The sequence below is a fragment of the Ursus arctos genome, chromosome X (genome assembly GCF_023065955.2).
Source record: "Ursus arctos isolate Adak ecotype North America chromosome X, UrsArc2.0, whole genome shotgun sequence".
Taxonomy (NCBI): Eukaryota; Metazoa; Chordata; class Mammalia; order Carnivora; family Ursidae; genus Ursus; species Ursus arctos.
Genome location: NC_079873.1, coordinates 89,893,459 through 89,908,646, shown reverse-complemented (window position 1 = coordinate 89,908,646; position 15,188 = coordinate 89,893,459). Strand labels below are relative to the sequence as shown.

The window sequence follows — 15,188 nt, the reverse complement described above, 5'->3', positions numbered from 1 at the left end:
TTTTCTTTCTCTAAAATAGATAAGTAAATAGATCTTTAAAAAAAATGAAACCTTATTAAAAATTATTTCTTTCTAAATAAAAAATATACTTTAACATTTAATATGCTTTAAAAATATACCTCTCCTTGCCCTACAAATTATGTGAACACCTCTTCCTGATCTCCCTTAGCACTCTGCTCATCTCATTAAAAATCACTGTGATAGGTAATAAAATTTTCCTTACAGAGGGTATGAGGGAGAACGCCAAGAAACCAATTTGTTGTTATATTTGCAATGTTATCCTTCCCCAGGGATTTGGAGACAGTGAAGGCAGAGTAGAGGAATATTCCAGACTTGTAAGCTGCCATGATACCTGAGTTGTAGTCCTGGCTGTGCAACTAAGTAGTTTTGTTGACTTGAGCATTTTGCAAACTTTTCTGGGTCTTTTCTCCAACATATTTAAAATGAAAGGAAAATTAACTAGGTTAGTGTTTCTTGGGGGTACATTTGAGGTACACAATTATTTTGCTGGGTGTTACTAAAGAAGGTTAGTTGCTGTTAGATATATTTGAGACACACGAAATTAAGTAAAGTTAAATAGGTTTTTTTTTTTTTCCCAATCAAGATCTTGTAATACGCTAATGTCTTTTAGAATCCTCTAGAGGGGACTTTGTTCTGAAGTTTTTGTTTTGTTTTTGTTTTTTTACATACTTTAACCATGAAATCCTTCTGACTCAGAATCTCTTGTAGAACTTGTGTTCTGTGTAATACAGCTGGAAAAATGATCTCTTGTCTTTTCTATTCTGGACATATTTTGATTCTTTAATGAAATTGTTTGACACTCAGCCTCTAGGTCTTGTTTAGTTGCTTTTCCAAGGCAAACTTAAGCATTCATCTCTGATTCATTGATAATCTGAATATTGACACACCCTATAGAGCTGCTGGTGTATAATTTTCATTGTTCAATTTCTTCTGCCTTTTCAAATGACTCAACATTTCTGGAATGCAAAATATAGAAGATGGTGACTAGCTTCAACTAGTTGCTTTTCTATATACAAGAGGGTTTGGGGCATTCTTTGTTTGTCATTAGTTATGCAATACGGGGGGTCATGTTGAAAAACTTTCTGGAGAAAATATCTTGGGAAACCACCTACGGAAATAGGGAAATTTTGACAATACACACAAGCTCTTATTGCCTGAGGGCTGTCTGTTCCCTTTTCTAGATTTAGAATGACTAGTTAGGACAAAACAAAATGGAACAGACTTTCCTCTGAAACAGTGGCTTCTTGTCACGAGAAGTGTATTGTTTGAAAGATTACAGCTGAGTTAGTTCATGAAAAATGCCAGCAATGTGAAAGAAGAAATTCTCACATTGCAAGGGGAATTAGACCAGATTACCCATCTATGGGAAGGTCTCTTCCAGATCTAAGAATGGTCTGCAGTGGCATAAGCCTCTCATTCTGAATTGTTAGTTGCACCCTTAAAATCTCTTTTCTGAAGGTTAGTTAACCTCCAGAGATCCAATTTAGAAGTGAACAAATAATACCTGGGAAAGGTCTCCTATAGATTTTTCTTTTAGTTATTAATAGGGCTTTATTCTTCACTTAATTGTTCCCTTTGAAAGCCCAGAAATTCAGGACATGATGGATAATGGACCAAAAATATACCAATGAGTAGATGATCAAGACTAGGTAGTGGAAATATGACTTGGATGAGGAGGAGGATGTTATAGATGTGTGAGTGTCACTTCATGTATCTGACAGAAGGGAAAAAAAAAAACTTGGGTAATTGTTAGGGAAAGGAAACCACTGGAGTGCCAAATCAAGGGAAAAGTAAAACATCTTTCCTAAAACTCTCTTCTCTCATGTGTTGTAGAGATACAACCAACACATACCAGGGTGAGGGGGAAGATAAAATTAATAGGATATAGTCCTTATCCTCAAGTAGTTATCAGTTCAAAAGAGTAGACAATAAAATAAGCAGTTGTGATCCTATGTAAAATTAGACAACAGAATTTTGGAAATAAGGAATAGGTGCTATGGGACTGTTTCCATGGTTAGTCCTTATGTTCTCCTGTTTAAGAAATTATTTCCTATTCTGGGGCGCCTGGGTGGCACAGCGGTTAAGCGTCTGCCTTCGGCTCAGGGCGTGATCCCGGCGTTATGGGATCGAGCCCCACGTCGGGATCGAGCCCCACGTCGGGATCGAGCCCCACGTCAGGCTCCTCCGCTATGAGCCTGCTTCTTCCTCTCCCACTCCCCCTGCTTGTGTTCCCTCTCTTGCTGGCTGTCTCTATCTCTGTCAAATAAATAAATAAAATCTTAAAAAAAAAAAAGAAATTATTTCCTATTCTAAGGTCCTATGAACATTTTTTATAATTCCTTTTAGAAATTTTAATGTTTTCTCTTTCACGTTTAAGTCTTTAATCCAACTTAAATTAAATGATGTGTATAACGTAATATAAGCCTCCAACTTCATTTTTTCTAACTGGATAACCAATTTATCTCAGTACATCTTACTGAACCATCTTTCCTTTCTCCCACTGATTTACATTGAGCTCTAACATACATTATTTCCATATGCGATGAGTATTTCTGATCTCCCTATTCTGTTCCATTGATTGTTGCCTATTTCTATGGCAAAACCACACTGTCTTTATTTCTATTGCATTGTAATCAGTCTTGAGATCTGCTAGGGCAAGTTTTCATACCATATCTCCCAGCCTTTTCCTCTCCTTCTCCTTTTTTCTCCTCCTCCTTCACTTTCTCTTTGTTCCTCTTCAAGACTGTCTCAGTTATTCTTGGCTCTTTTCTGTTACATATAAATTTTAGAATCAGCTTGTTAAGTTCCTGGAAAAGCTCTGTTGGGATTTTTATTAGAATATCGTTGAATCTATATATGAATTTTGGTAGGATTGACATATTTATAATGTCAAGACTTCTATCCACAAACAGATTTCATTTACTTGGGTCTTCTTAATTATTTTTCAATTACATTAATAATTTTCTATATGTATAGACATTTCGCAACTTTATTAGCTTTATTCCTATGTACCTTAATATTTTGCTATTGAAAGGAGTTTTAAAATTTATATTTTCTGTTTGTTGCTGGTATATAAAATTGATTTTTGTATATTGATTTTTACATTCATCAACTTTGCTAAATGATTATTATCTCTATTAAGTTGTAGATTCTTTGCATTTTCCTTTATAAATAATCATATCTTCTACAAATGTATTTGTTAAGGTAAAAATTGCTCTCTGACAAATACAACCATAAGAATCAGTGTCTTAACTCAGTAGTAGTTTGTTATTCACATAGAGTGCAGTTTTGGGTGTTGGTCTTCCATTGGTGACTCAAGGACACAGACACCTTTCCTCTTGATGCTTTGCATAGTAGGTATCAGCAGTATTATTTTTTCTTTCTTAACCTCATACCTTTTGTTTCTTGCTCTTGCCTTTCTGCTTCATCTAGTTAACTACAGTATATTGTTAAATGGAAGTGTAATAATGGATGGCAATAATGGATATAATTTTTTTCTTTTCTTTTTTTTTAAAGCTTTTTTTAAAAAAAAGATCTTATTTATTTATTTGACAGACAGAGAGAGAGAGAGCACAAGCAGGGAGAGCAGCAGGCAGAGGGAGAGGGAAAAGCAGGCTGCCCACAGAGCAAGACCCTGGGATCATGACCCGAGCCAAAGGCAGACACTCAACTGACTGAGCCATCCAGGCACCCTATCTTTTTTTTTTTCTTGATTTTAAGTGAAGTTCTTCTAACCTTTAACTATTAAGAATGATATTTGCTATATTTTTCTGTTGATACCCTTTAACAAGTTAGCAAAATTCCATATTATTCATCATTGGTAAGGTTTAATTTCTTTATTTTGAATTTTATTAAAAAATTATCTATTTTTTAAAGATTTATTCATTTACTTGAGACAGAGAGAAAGAATGCGAGTGGGGTAGGAGCAGAGGGAGGAGAGAGAATCCTCAAGCAGAAGGCTCCATCCAACGTGGAGCTCCATCCCAGGACCCTGAGATCCTGACCTGAGCTGAAACCAAAAGTCTGAGGCTTAACTGACTAAGCCACCCAGGTGTCCCCCTGAAATTTTATCTGTTGAGATTGTTATATATTTTTGCTCTTTTAATGTGTTAAAAAGTTGAAATACATTTATGTAATTCTTTTCCTGAGATCAACCTAACATTGATAAAGTATTATTTTTACACACTACTGGTTTCTGTTTGCTTTTTTAAAGAATCTTTGTATCTATGATTTATGGGTAAGATTTGTCTATAAATTCCCCTACTCATACTGTTATTTTAAAATAAAAAATAAAGTAACACTGTGTTGTTTATGTTCTGGTCTCTGGAAAATTTCAAATAATATTTGAATAATTGGTACTCACTTGAAAAGTTATGACACCCATAAATCATCTAAGACTAGTGTTTACTTTGTGAGAAGAATTTAGACTATATTTTACATCTTTAGAAATTGTGAATTATTCAGTCTTTCTATATCATCGTTAGTCAGTTTTAGTGGGTTATATTTTTCTGGGTAATTAATCATTCAATCTAGAATGTCAAGATTTTGTCATAAAGTTGTTCATACTATTCTTTTATGTCTTTAGTCTATGCTGTTTCTATAGATATGCATTTCTTTAATTATTTTAAAATGAGTTTTAAATATGTCAAACACTTAAGTTATATTAAGATATAATTTATTCAGGACTTAGGTACATCCATTCAAAGTGTACAATTCAATGTTTCTTAGTATATTAACACAGTGTGTAACCATCATGTAATCGAATTTTAGAACATTTTCATCACTCCAAAAATAACTTTGTACCTATTAGCAGTCACTCCCCATTCTTTCTCCAACCCTTCTCTCAGCCCCAGGCAACAATTAGTCTATGTTCTGTCTTTATAGGTTTGCTTATCATAGACATTTCATATAAATGGAATCATCTAATAAGTGGCCTTCTGTGTCTGGCTTCCTTTACTTGGTATAATGTTTTCAAGGTTTATTTGTGTTGTGGCATGAATCAGTATTTCATTCCTTTTTATGGCTGAATAATATTCCATCGTAAGAGGATACCACATTTTGTTTATCCATTCTTCAGTCCATGGGTGTTTATGTTGTTTCCACTATTTGTTTTTTTTTAAGATTTTATTTATTTATGAAAGAGAGAGAGGGAGATGGAGAGCACAAGCCGGGGGAGCAGGAGAAGGAGAAGGAGAAGCAGGCTCCCTGCCAAACAGGGAGCCCAATGTGGGGCTTGATCCCAGGATCCTGGGATCATGACCTGATCAGATGCTTAACTAACTGAGCCACCCTGGTGCCCCTCTACTATTCCTTTATTATGAATAATGAGGCTATGAATATTCATCAACATGTTTTTGTTTCAATGCCTGTTTTCAATTCTCTTGGTTATCTACTTGGGAGTAGAATTGCTCAGTCATATGGCAATGTTATGAAGTTTTGTCTAGTAAGTTCAATATTTAATTTCCTCAAGGATCGTTTCTATGATTTTTTTTAAGATTTTATTTATTTATTTGACAGAGAGAGAGAGAGAGAGACAGCCAGTGAGTGAGGGAACACAAGCAGGGGAAGTGGGAGACGAAGAAGCAGGCTCCCAGCGGAGGAGCCTGATGTGGGACTTGATCCCAGGACTCCAGGATCACGCCCTGAGCCGAAGGCAGACGCTTAACGACCAAGCCACCCAGGCGCCCCTGATTTCTTCTCTTCCTGTATATGTGTTATACTTTCTTGTTTCCTAACATATCTCATAATTTTTTTCAAAATTAGACATTTTAATTAATAAAATGTATTAACTCTGGAAATCAGATTCTTGCCCCTGCCTAGTGTTTTTGTTGTGACCTTAATATTATTGCTGATTGTTTCTTAGTTATCTTACAGAGTTAATTCTGTAAAGTCTTTGTTCTTTGTTGTGTATGGTCACTGAAATCTCAGTTCACTTAGCTAACTCATTAAGCTGGTGAATCAATGGAGATTTCCTCAAACACCTAGAACCAAGCAGTCTCCTAATATTTGCTGAAGGGTTTTGTGTGTGTGTGTGTGTGTGTGTGTGTGTGTTGGGGTATACCTACAACACTTAGCCAGGTTATTGACAACTGTACCTGAGCCTTTGCTTATTGCTTGTGTATAGTTTTGAGGTCAACCGGACAGAGAGTTTAGGTCTCTGGGTATGTGCATAGTCCTATACATGTTTGTGGCATTCTGGATTCACAGGTGTATGTCAGGGTTTTTCAAATCCTCTATGGATATCTCATTCCCCAGCTTTTCCTCTTCAAGTTTTTGGTTCATCTATCATTTGCCCTAACTCTTATTGACCTCTTCAGGAAGTCTGAAATTCAAACAACTACCTCTAAATGATTTCATCAAAATGCCCTGAATAAAGGTTTTTATTTTTATTTTATTTTTATTTTTTTATTTTTTAAATATTTTATTTATTTATTTGACAGAGAGAGACAGCCAGCGAGAGAGGGAACACAAGCAGGGGGAGTGGGAGAGGAAGAAGCAAGCTCCCAGTGGAAGAGCCTGACGTGGGGCTCGATCCCAGAACTCCGGGATCACGCCCTGAGCCAAAGGCAGACACTTAACGACTGAGCCACCCAGGCGCCCCTGAATAAAGGTTTTTTGCATTAGGTGAGCTCTAAGTCAAGTGAAATGAAGATAGTCCGAAACTGTGGTGTTCTGGGGAACTACCAGTTATGTAAAGTGATAACACATCTGTGAGAATGAGGTTATGAAGAACCTCCAATCCTGTTCGGCCCCTGTGTTGGCTGCCAGGCTGCTGATTTCCACCATGATAGCTAGCTGTTAGTTTTCTAGGGTATCATGGAGGTTGAGAAAAGGGGATAAGAATAGTGCAAGTCAATAAACACCAAAACTCATTGTTTTTAATCAAGATTTCTTGAATAAATTCTCCCTGGATTGCTGCAAGCCTTTAGTTAATTTTAAAAATATAGATTCTAACAATTTTTTGCAAGTTTTCTAATTGCTTTTACATAAGAGAGAATTTTTTGTTAGGTCACCCTGACAGTTATGTTTTGCGACTATTTTCTCCCGCACTGTATCTTTGTCTTTTTAAATTTTAATTATGTCTTTGATGAGCAGGTATGATTATCTTTTTTCTCTTTCAAGATACATTTTTATTCAGGGGCGCCTGGGTGGCTCAGTCGTTAAGCATCTGCTTTCGGCACAGGGCGTGATCCCACAGTCCTGGGATCGAGCCCCACATCAGGCTCCTCTGCTGGGAGTCTGCTTCTTCCTTTCCCACTCCCCCTGCTTGTGTTCCCTCTCTCACCAGCTATCTCTCTCTCTGTCAAATAAATAAATAAAATCTTTTAAAAAAAGATACATTTTTATTCACTTAAAGTGAATGCTTCATTGCTAATTAAATAGCATTTGATATCAGAATTTTTTATTTAGTTTTATCTTCTCTAGCATTTTTTGTTTGTTTAAAAATAAACTTTAAAAATAAACTTTTAACTGTTAGTGGGAATGTAAATTGGTACAGGCACTGTGGAAAACAGTAAGGAGGTTCCTCAAAAAGTTAAAAATAGAGCTACCCTATGATCCAGTAATCACACTACTGGGTATTTATCCAAATAATACAAAAACATTAATTCAAACCCCTATGTTTATTGTAGCATTATTTACAATAGCCAAGATATGGAAACAGCCCGTTCCATCGATAGATGAATGGACACACACACACACACACACACACACACACACTGGAATATTATTCTGCCATAAAAAAGAATGAAATCTTGCCATCTGCAACAACATGGATAAAACTAAAGAGTACAATGCTAAGCAAAATAAGTCAGTCAGAAAAAGAGAGAAAGACAAACACCATATGATTTCACTCATGTGGAATTTAAGAAACAAAACAAACAAACGAAAAAAGAGAGAGAGACAAACCAAGAAACAGATTCTTAACTATAGAAAACAAACTGATGGTTACCAGAGAAGAGGGGTGTGGGGGGTTGGGTGAAATAGGTGATGGGGATTGAAGAGTACACTTACCATGATGAGCACTGAGTAATATATGGAATTGTTAAATCACTATATTGTACATCTGAAACTAATACAACATTGTATGTTAACTATACTGGAATTAAAATTAAAAACTTAATAAAAATTCAAAAAAATAAAACAATACAAAATAAACTAGCTTGTCTTCTTTAGCACTTTTTGTTTGTTTAAAAATAAACTTTTTCGAAGTTTAATTCACATAGAATAAAATGCATCCATTTACTGTGTACATTTAGATAAGACTTAAAAATATTTCCACCCATGTAAATTCCATCACATTTAAGATATGGAATATTTTCATTACCGCAAGAATTTTCCTCATGACCATTTGTACTCAAACTCCTTTCTCCACCACTAACTTTTGGCATCCACCCATTGTTTCCTGTCCCTATAGTTTTATCTTTTCCATAATGTCATCTTAATGGAATCACTGAGCATGTAGTCTTTTACATCTGGTCTCTTTCACTTAGTTTAATGGTTTTGAGATTCATTCATGTAGTTGTATGTATAAGTATTTTATTTCTTTTTATTTTTAAGTACTCTTCCATTGTTTGCGTGTACCTTTTGCTTATCCATTCATTGATTAATGGACATTTGAGGTGTTTCCTGCATTTGGCTATTATAAATAAAGTTGCAATGAACATAAAGTCATATGTAATTATTTGTGTGGAGATATGTTTTCTTTTCTCCTAAATAAATACCTGGGAGTAGTCTTTGTGTCACATGGTAAATGTGTGTTCAACTTTATGAAAATATGCAGTCTTTTTTTCCCAAAGTGTTTGTAACGATATATGAATTCTAGTTACTCTACATAAACACCCACACTTGACATTGTCAGTTTTTATAATTATTCCTATTCTGATGTTTATGTAATGATATGTCATTTTTTAAAATTTTGCACTTCCATTATTAGTAATGAGGTTGAGGACTTTTTTGGCTATACTGTTTTATAAAATGCCTGTTGAAGTTTTCTGCCTAATATTATATTGGGTTGTCTGTCATTTCTTTTTGATTTTTATGAATTCTTTATGCCTTATGGATATGAATTATTTCCAGGTTATGTGTTGCAAATTATCTTTTACCATTCCATGACTTGCTTTTCTAGTCTGTTGTGACATCAATGAACAGATGTCCTTAAATTTAATGTGGTTTGTCACTCACTTCCTTTATGGTTAGTCTTTAAGTGTCCTGTTTAAGAAAGCTTTTCTTAACCCAAGGTGATCAAGATATTTTTGATGTTATCCCTTCCATAAGCTTTATTTTTAAAATGTTTACATTTAGACCTACAGTCTACCTACAATTGATTTTTGTGTCTAGTGAAGCCATTTTTTTTCTCTTTCACGTGTGGGTATTCAATTTATCTAATGCCATTTATTGAAAAACAAAGTATTTTCCTCACTTTTTTCCAGCAACATCATTGTTATAATTTAAGTGATTGAATAATTGTGAATCTATTTTGGACTCTTCTGTTCTACTGGTCTATTTTGCTATCCTTGTGCAATGCCACACTATCTTACTTACTGTAGTTTTATGAGTTTTGATATCTGGTTGTATAAGTCCTCTGGATTTGTTCTGTTTCTTCCACAAAATTATCTGGATATTCTTGGCCTTGCATGTCCATATATATTTTGCTATGAATTTGCCAATTTCTACAAAAAACTTTCTGGGATGTTTATTGAGATTGTACTGAATATCTATATTACTTTGGGGGAGAAGTGTAATCGTTACAATACTGAGTCTTCTAAGTCATGAGCTTAGTATGAGACTCCATTTATTTAGGTTTTTTTTTTTTCTTTCATTTCTTTCCAAAATGTTTTGTAGTTTTCTGTATAGAATTCTTTCTTGGGGCGCCTGGGTAGTGCAGTCGTTAAGCATCTGCCTTCGGCTCAGGGCGTGATCCTGGTGTTCTGGGATCGAGTCCCACATCAGGCTCCTCCTCTGGGAGCCTGCTTCTTCCTCTCCCACTCCCCCTGCTTGTGTTCCCTCTCTCGCTGGCTGTCTCTCTCTGTCAAATTAATAAATAAAATCTTTTAAGAAAAAAGAATTCTTTCTTATTGTTCATTAGACTTATTAATAGTAATGTGTTAACATTTGATGACATTATACATATGTCATATAGTATGTATATATATATCTTCATCTTTTGTTTGTTGCTGGCATATAAAAATGCATTTTAAAAATACTGAGTTTTGTATATACCTGTGGTATAAGGCCTAAAATTAAGGCCAAATATTATGTGTTACCTCGCTTCTGGTAAAACTGGAAGGACCTCTAATGCACTAACTGCTAAGTTTTCCCCATTCTGCCTCTGTAGATAAGGCCCTCTAGTTAAAATATCCTCCTCATCAAGGGGACCAGGCATAGTTTCTGCTTGTCCTAAAGAAATGAGCTTCAGTTCCCTGATAGCCTGGTGGGGTTAATGTAGAGCATGAAATCAGCTGTAATACTTGGCTCGCCAAAATGTAACACGAAGGCCACTGAGGGCAGGGAAGGTTTTGGAGAAGGGCGTAGGCCTTTGGAATGCCGAGGCCTGCGTGACCACTCTGACCTTGGAGTGCCGTGGGGACTTGCCTTCCCGAAGCTTTCCTAGCCCGAACCGCCGCCCTGTGATCTCAGAGATGTAGGCATTGTCCTTCAGGCTATGTTTAGCAGAACTCGTAGACCACGCATATTAGCCTATCCCATAGTATCTTTCCGTAAACAGATCCTCCCAGTTTCAGTAAGACCCCTTGTCACACATCATGTGCTTGAGAAACGGTGGTAAGGATTTGTGATTATCCTGAAGGACCAATAAAAGCCGGAGCAAAGAAGAGCAAGGGTCTTCGCCTCTGAGTGTTGACCCTCTTGCCTTCTCTCTTTCACAGCAAAGTTCGGAGTAATCTTTCATCCATCGGTACAGGGATTGCTGGCCATTCCCAGCAATAGCCCACAGAATTATTCAAATAAGCCAAACATATTCTCCCCAAAAATCAGGGTCACTCCATCTTCTTGCTACAAAGCCTCCTACAGATCTTGGTTGTTCACTGTGTTCCTTTGTGGTGTGCAGTACCCTCCTCCCGTGGGCTGTGAGTTTATATGACTAATAAACTCTATTGATCTCTTCTGTGCAGTTTTCATGTGTTTGCCAGCCCCATAATCCTGAAACAGGAATCCCTCCTTATCAACACAGTGAATAGGAGACAGTTAAAACACCTGTATTTTTGCCAAACTCACTTAACTTGTACTTTATTTGAATATTCTTTGAATTTTCTGAAAACATAATCATGTGTTTGAAAGTAATGTCAGTTTTATTCCTCCCTTTAAAATTCTTTTGTTATTTATTTTTCTTGCTTTATTGAACTAGCTAGGACTTCCAGTACAATGTTGACTGTAAGTAGAGATTATGGAAGTTTTTGGTCTTTCCCAACCTCAGAAGGAAAGTTTCAAAATTTTGCTCCTAAGTTTTTTGTTTGTGATAGTATTTTTTTGTAGATACCATTCATCAGATTAAGTGTATTCCCTTCTAGTTCTAGTTTTCTAATAGTTTTCACCATATATGTTAATCAGATCTTCTTAGGTACTTTTTCTGCATCTATTGAGATAATATTTTTCTCCTTTGTTCTATTAATGTGGTGAATTACACTGATTGATTTCTCATATACTAAACCAACCTTATATTCCTGGGTTAAACTTAACTTGATTATTTATTTATTTTTCTAATTTAGAATTTTTGCTACTGTGTTATTGAGTTATTTAAACTTCTTATATGAAACATAACTTTTTATATCTAACGATGACTTTTACCTTAAAATCTACTTTTTGTGATATTAGTTTTGGCAGCATTGTTTTGATTAGTGTCTCCCTGCTATGTTGTAGTCCACCTTTTTACTTTTACCTTTACATTAAAAATGAGTTTTCAAAAAGCAACATGTAGTTGTTGGAAATAATTATCTTTTAATTGTAGCATTTAATCCATTTTTGTGGGATGTATTTATTAATATATTTTAGCTTAAATTTAATACCTTGCTGTTCACTTTCTCTTTGTGCCACAATTGTATGTCGTCCTTTCTTTCTCGCCTTCTTTTGTATTATTTTCATTATACCCCTTTATATTAACCTTATACTTAAAGAGTCTTTCTTTTAGTCCTCCACATTCCCCTTTAATATGGCATTTTGCACTATGTACATTAATGAAAATTTGAAACAAACGAAAAGAACTTTAGTCAAACTCCCCTCCCTCCTCCAGCTTTATTGGATAGCTTAAAATTACATTTCTATTTTCTAGGACTTCAGTTGCTTTTCCCATCTGACTTTTAAAAACTGATTACAGCAAATGAATCAGTTGTCTAAGTGATATAAGTACACAAAAATAACATCTTGATTTCTGTGAAATGCATTTCTCTGCAATTCCTGAATAACTCCAAATTATACTATCTCTGAGCGTAGATGTTTACTCTGGGTTTTAGATAGAGTCTTTGAAAAAATTTGTTCTAAACCTTTGCTATCACCTTATGTATATCTAACATCAAGGCTGTGATGCAGTTTTTTCTGTTTGGGTCTTTATCCCGATTTTTCTTACACAGCCATTTATTTTGTTTATTCCCATTCAACTGTATGTTCTATGTAGGGCCTGATAAAGATGTTACTTGATGTTATTTAATAGCTACTGAGGTCAGATAATCCAAGGCAATCATTATACTAAAATTAAAATTATTTATGGAAGCTCATAGATACTTCTAGAATTGGTTTTACCTCCTACATGAGAACATATCCAAGAAACCCAGAATGGTCTTACTGGTTCAACTCAACTCTTCTCATTCATTAATCCTTATTCACCAGTGGCATGGAAAGGGTGTTCTTTTTTTTTTTTTAAAGATTTAATTTATTTGACAGAGAAAGACAGCCAGCAAGAGAGGGAACACAAGCATGGGGAGTGGGAGAGGGAGAAGCAGGCTCCCAGCGGAGGAGCCTGATGCGGGCCTTGATCCCAGGATGGGATCATGCCCTGAGCCAAAGGCAGACACCCAAAGACTGAGCCACCCAGGCACCCCAGGAAAGGGAGTTCTTTAACAAAGCATTATACATACCACCTCTATCAAACTCGACATAAACTCTATTTTTTAGTTAAATGCAGAAAATTGATTTTTTCCCCCCACCCCTTTCCTCCTTTTACGTGGCAAGTAAAGCTCACTGGCCTGGGAGTAGCTTCTATCTGCCAACCTTTGGCCAGTGAAGAGGATTCAGAGAAAATAATACAACCATCAATCAGAAAAAGGAAGGGCAACAAATGAAAATAAACTGTGGCTTCAATTGTGCATTCCTGTGCAGGGTGCACTGACTTGCCACAGCAATAACAGTTGACTTCACTTGTCTGTGGCAGTTGATGGCTACGTGACCAGTTTCACCACACCTATAGCACTTTGCTCTGTCGCAGTCTTTCTGAATGTGTTCAGATTCTCCGCAAGAAGAGCACTGCTGCTCATCCACGTGGTCACAGCCACGAGTCAGATGGTCTGGTTTGCCACAGTTGCAGCAGCGTCGCTCTCGATCTCTCTTGGGCTCCCGGCAGTCCTTGGCCATGTGGCCGCTTCTACCGCAGTGATAACAGGCATCGTCCTGAAGATCACAATCCTTGACAAGATGACCAGACTCACCACAACAATAACAGATGTCTGGAAGAGGTGAGGAAACAACCCGGAAACTTCTATCCAAGGTAAAATCACCTCTGTCGCAGCTTCTCATTCCATGACCGTGGCCTCCATTAGCAGGGCACTCCAGTGGCTAGACCTTCCACACTTGAAGCGCTCGTTGGTGCTCAAGGCTGCAGAAAGATCTTTGGCATCTAGGCAGGCCTGCAGTGGCAGAGACTCTGACACGGGCCAGCGGAAGGCAGCTTACGAGGTAGTGGCTGTTTATTTTTAGGGTCCTTTCCTGTGCCACACATGGATCTGCACCCATACTTAAATATTCTTGTAGTATTCATAGTAGCTACCCTAAATATCTTCATGTGTATTCCTGATATCAAAGTACTATAAATTAGTACTTTTACCTCTTCCTGGACAGTTTAATACCATAACATTTTTGGACTCCATTTACGCTCTTTTTATCTTATATATTATCTTTGTTATGAATCTTAACTCTCTATTTTTAAACCACTAAATACATTATTATTAGTAATAATCAATACTAATTTTTGTGTGCTCACATATTTACCCTTTTGCCACTCTTTGTTTTTTCCCCATCTGCAAATTTGTTCTCATTTTCTTTCTGCCTGAATATCATCCTTTAGTAATTCTTCAACTATGTGACTGCTGTTGGCAGTTATTTTCCGTTTTTTTTTTGTTGTTGGTCTAAAAATGTCTTTCCTTTTTAATGGGTATTTTTATTATATACAGATCTATAGTCTGGTCATTTTATTTTTTACTAACTTGAAATTATGCCAATGTTTTCTGGCTTTCATTTTTTGTTTAAGAAATCACTTGTCATATAGCAATACAGGCCTACCTCAAGAAGCAAGAAAAATCTCAAACAACCTAAACTTACACCTAAAGGAGCAAGTAAAAGAACAACAACTGAAGCTTAAAGCCAGCAGAAGAAAGAAGTTAATAAAGATTAGAGCAGAAATAAATGATATGGAAACTAAAAAAACAGTAGAACAGATTAATGAGAGCAGAAGCTCATTCTTTGAAAAAAAAATAATAAAATTGATAAACCTCTAGCCAGTATAATCAAAAAGAAAAGAGAAAAGACTCAAATAAATAAAATCACAAATGAGAGAAGAGAAATAACAACCCACACCATGGAAATACAAACAATTATAAATGAATATTATGAATAACTATATGCCAACAAATTGGACAATCTGGAAGAAATAAATAAATAAATTCCTAGAAACATATAAACTACCAAAATTGAAAAAGAATAGAAAACTGGAACAGACTGATAACCAGCAAAGAAATTGAATCAGTCATCAAAAAACCCCAACAAACCAAAGTCCAGGGCCAGACGGCTTCACAGGCAAATCTACCAAACAGTTACAGAAGAGTTAACATCTGTTCTTCTCAAACTATTCCCCTCCCACCAAAAAAAATGAAAGGAAGGAAAACTTCCAAATCCATTCTATAAGGTCAGCATATCCCTGATACCAAAACCAGATAAAGCTCCAC

General features: G+C 35.9%; 1 pseudogene; it reads right to left on the bottom strand.

The window, feature by feature from the left end:
• Window positions 1-10,282: 10,282 nt before the first annotated feature.
• LOC113241183 (CCHC-type zinc finger nucleic acid binding protein-like) lies at window positions 10,283-14,114 on the bottom strand (annotated as a pseudogene).
• Between the last annotated feature and the right edge of the window lie 1,074 nt (window positions 14,115-15,188).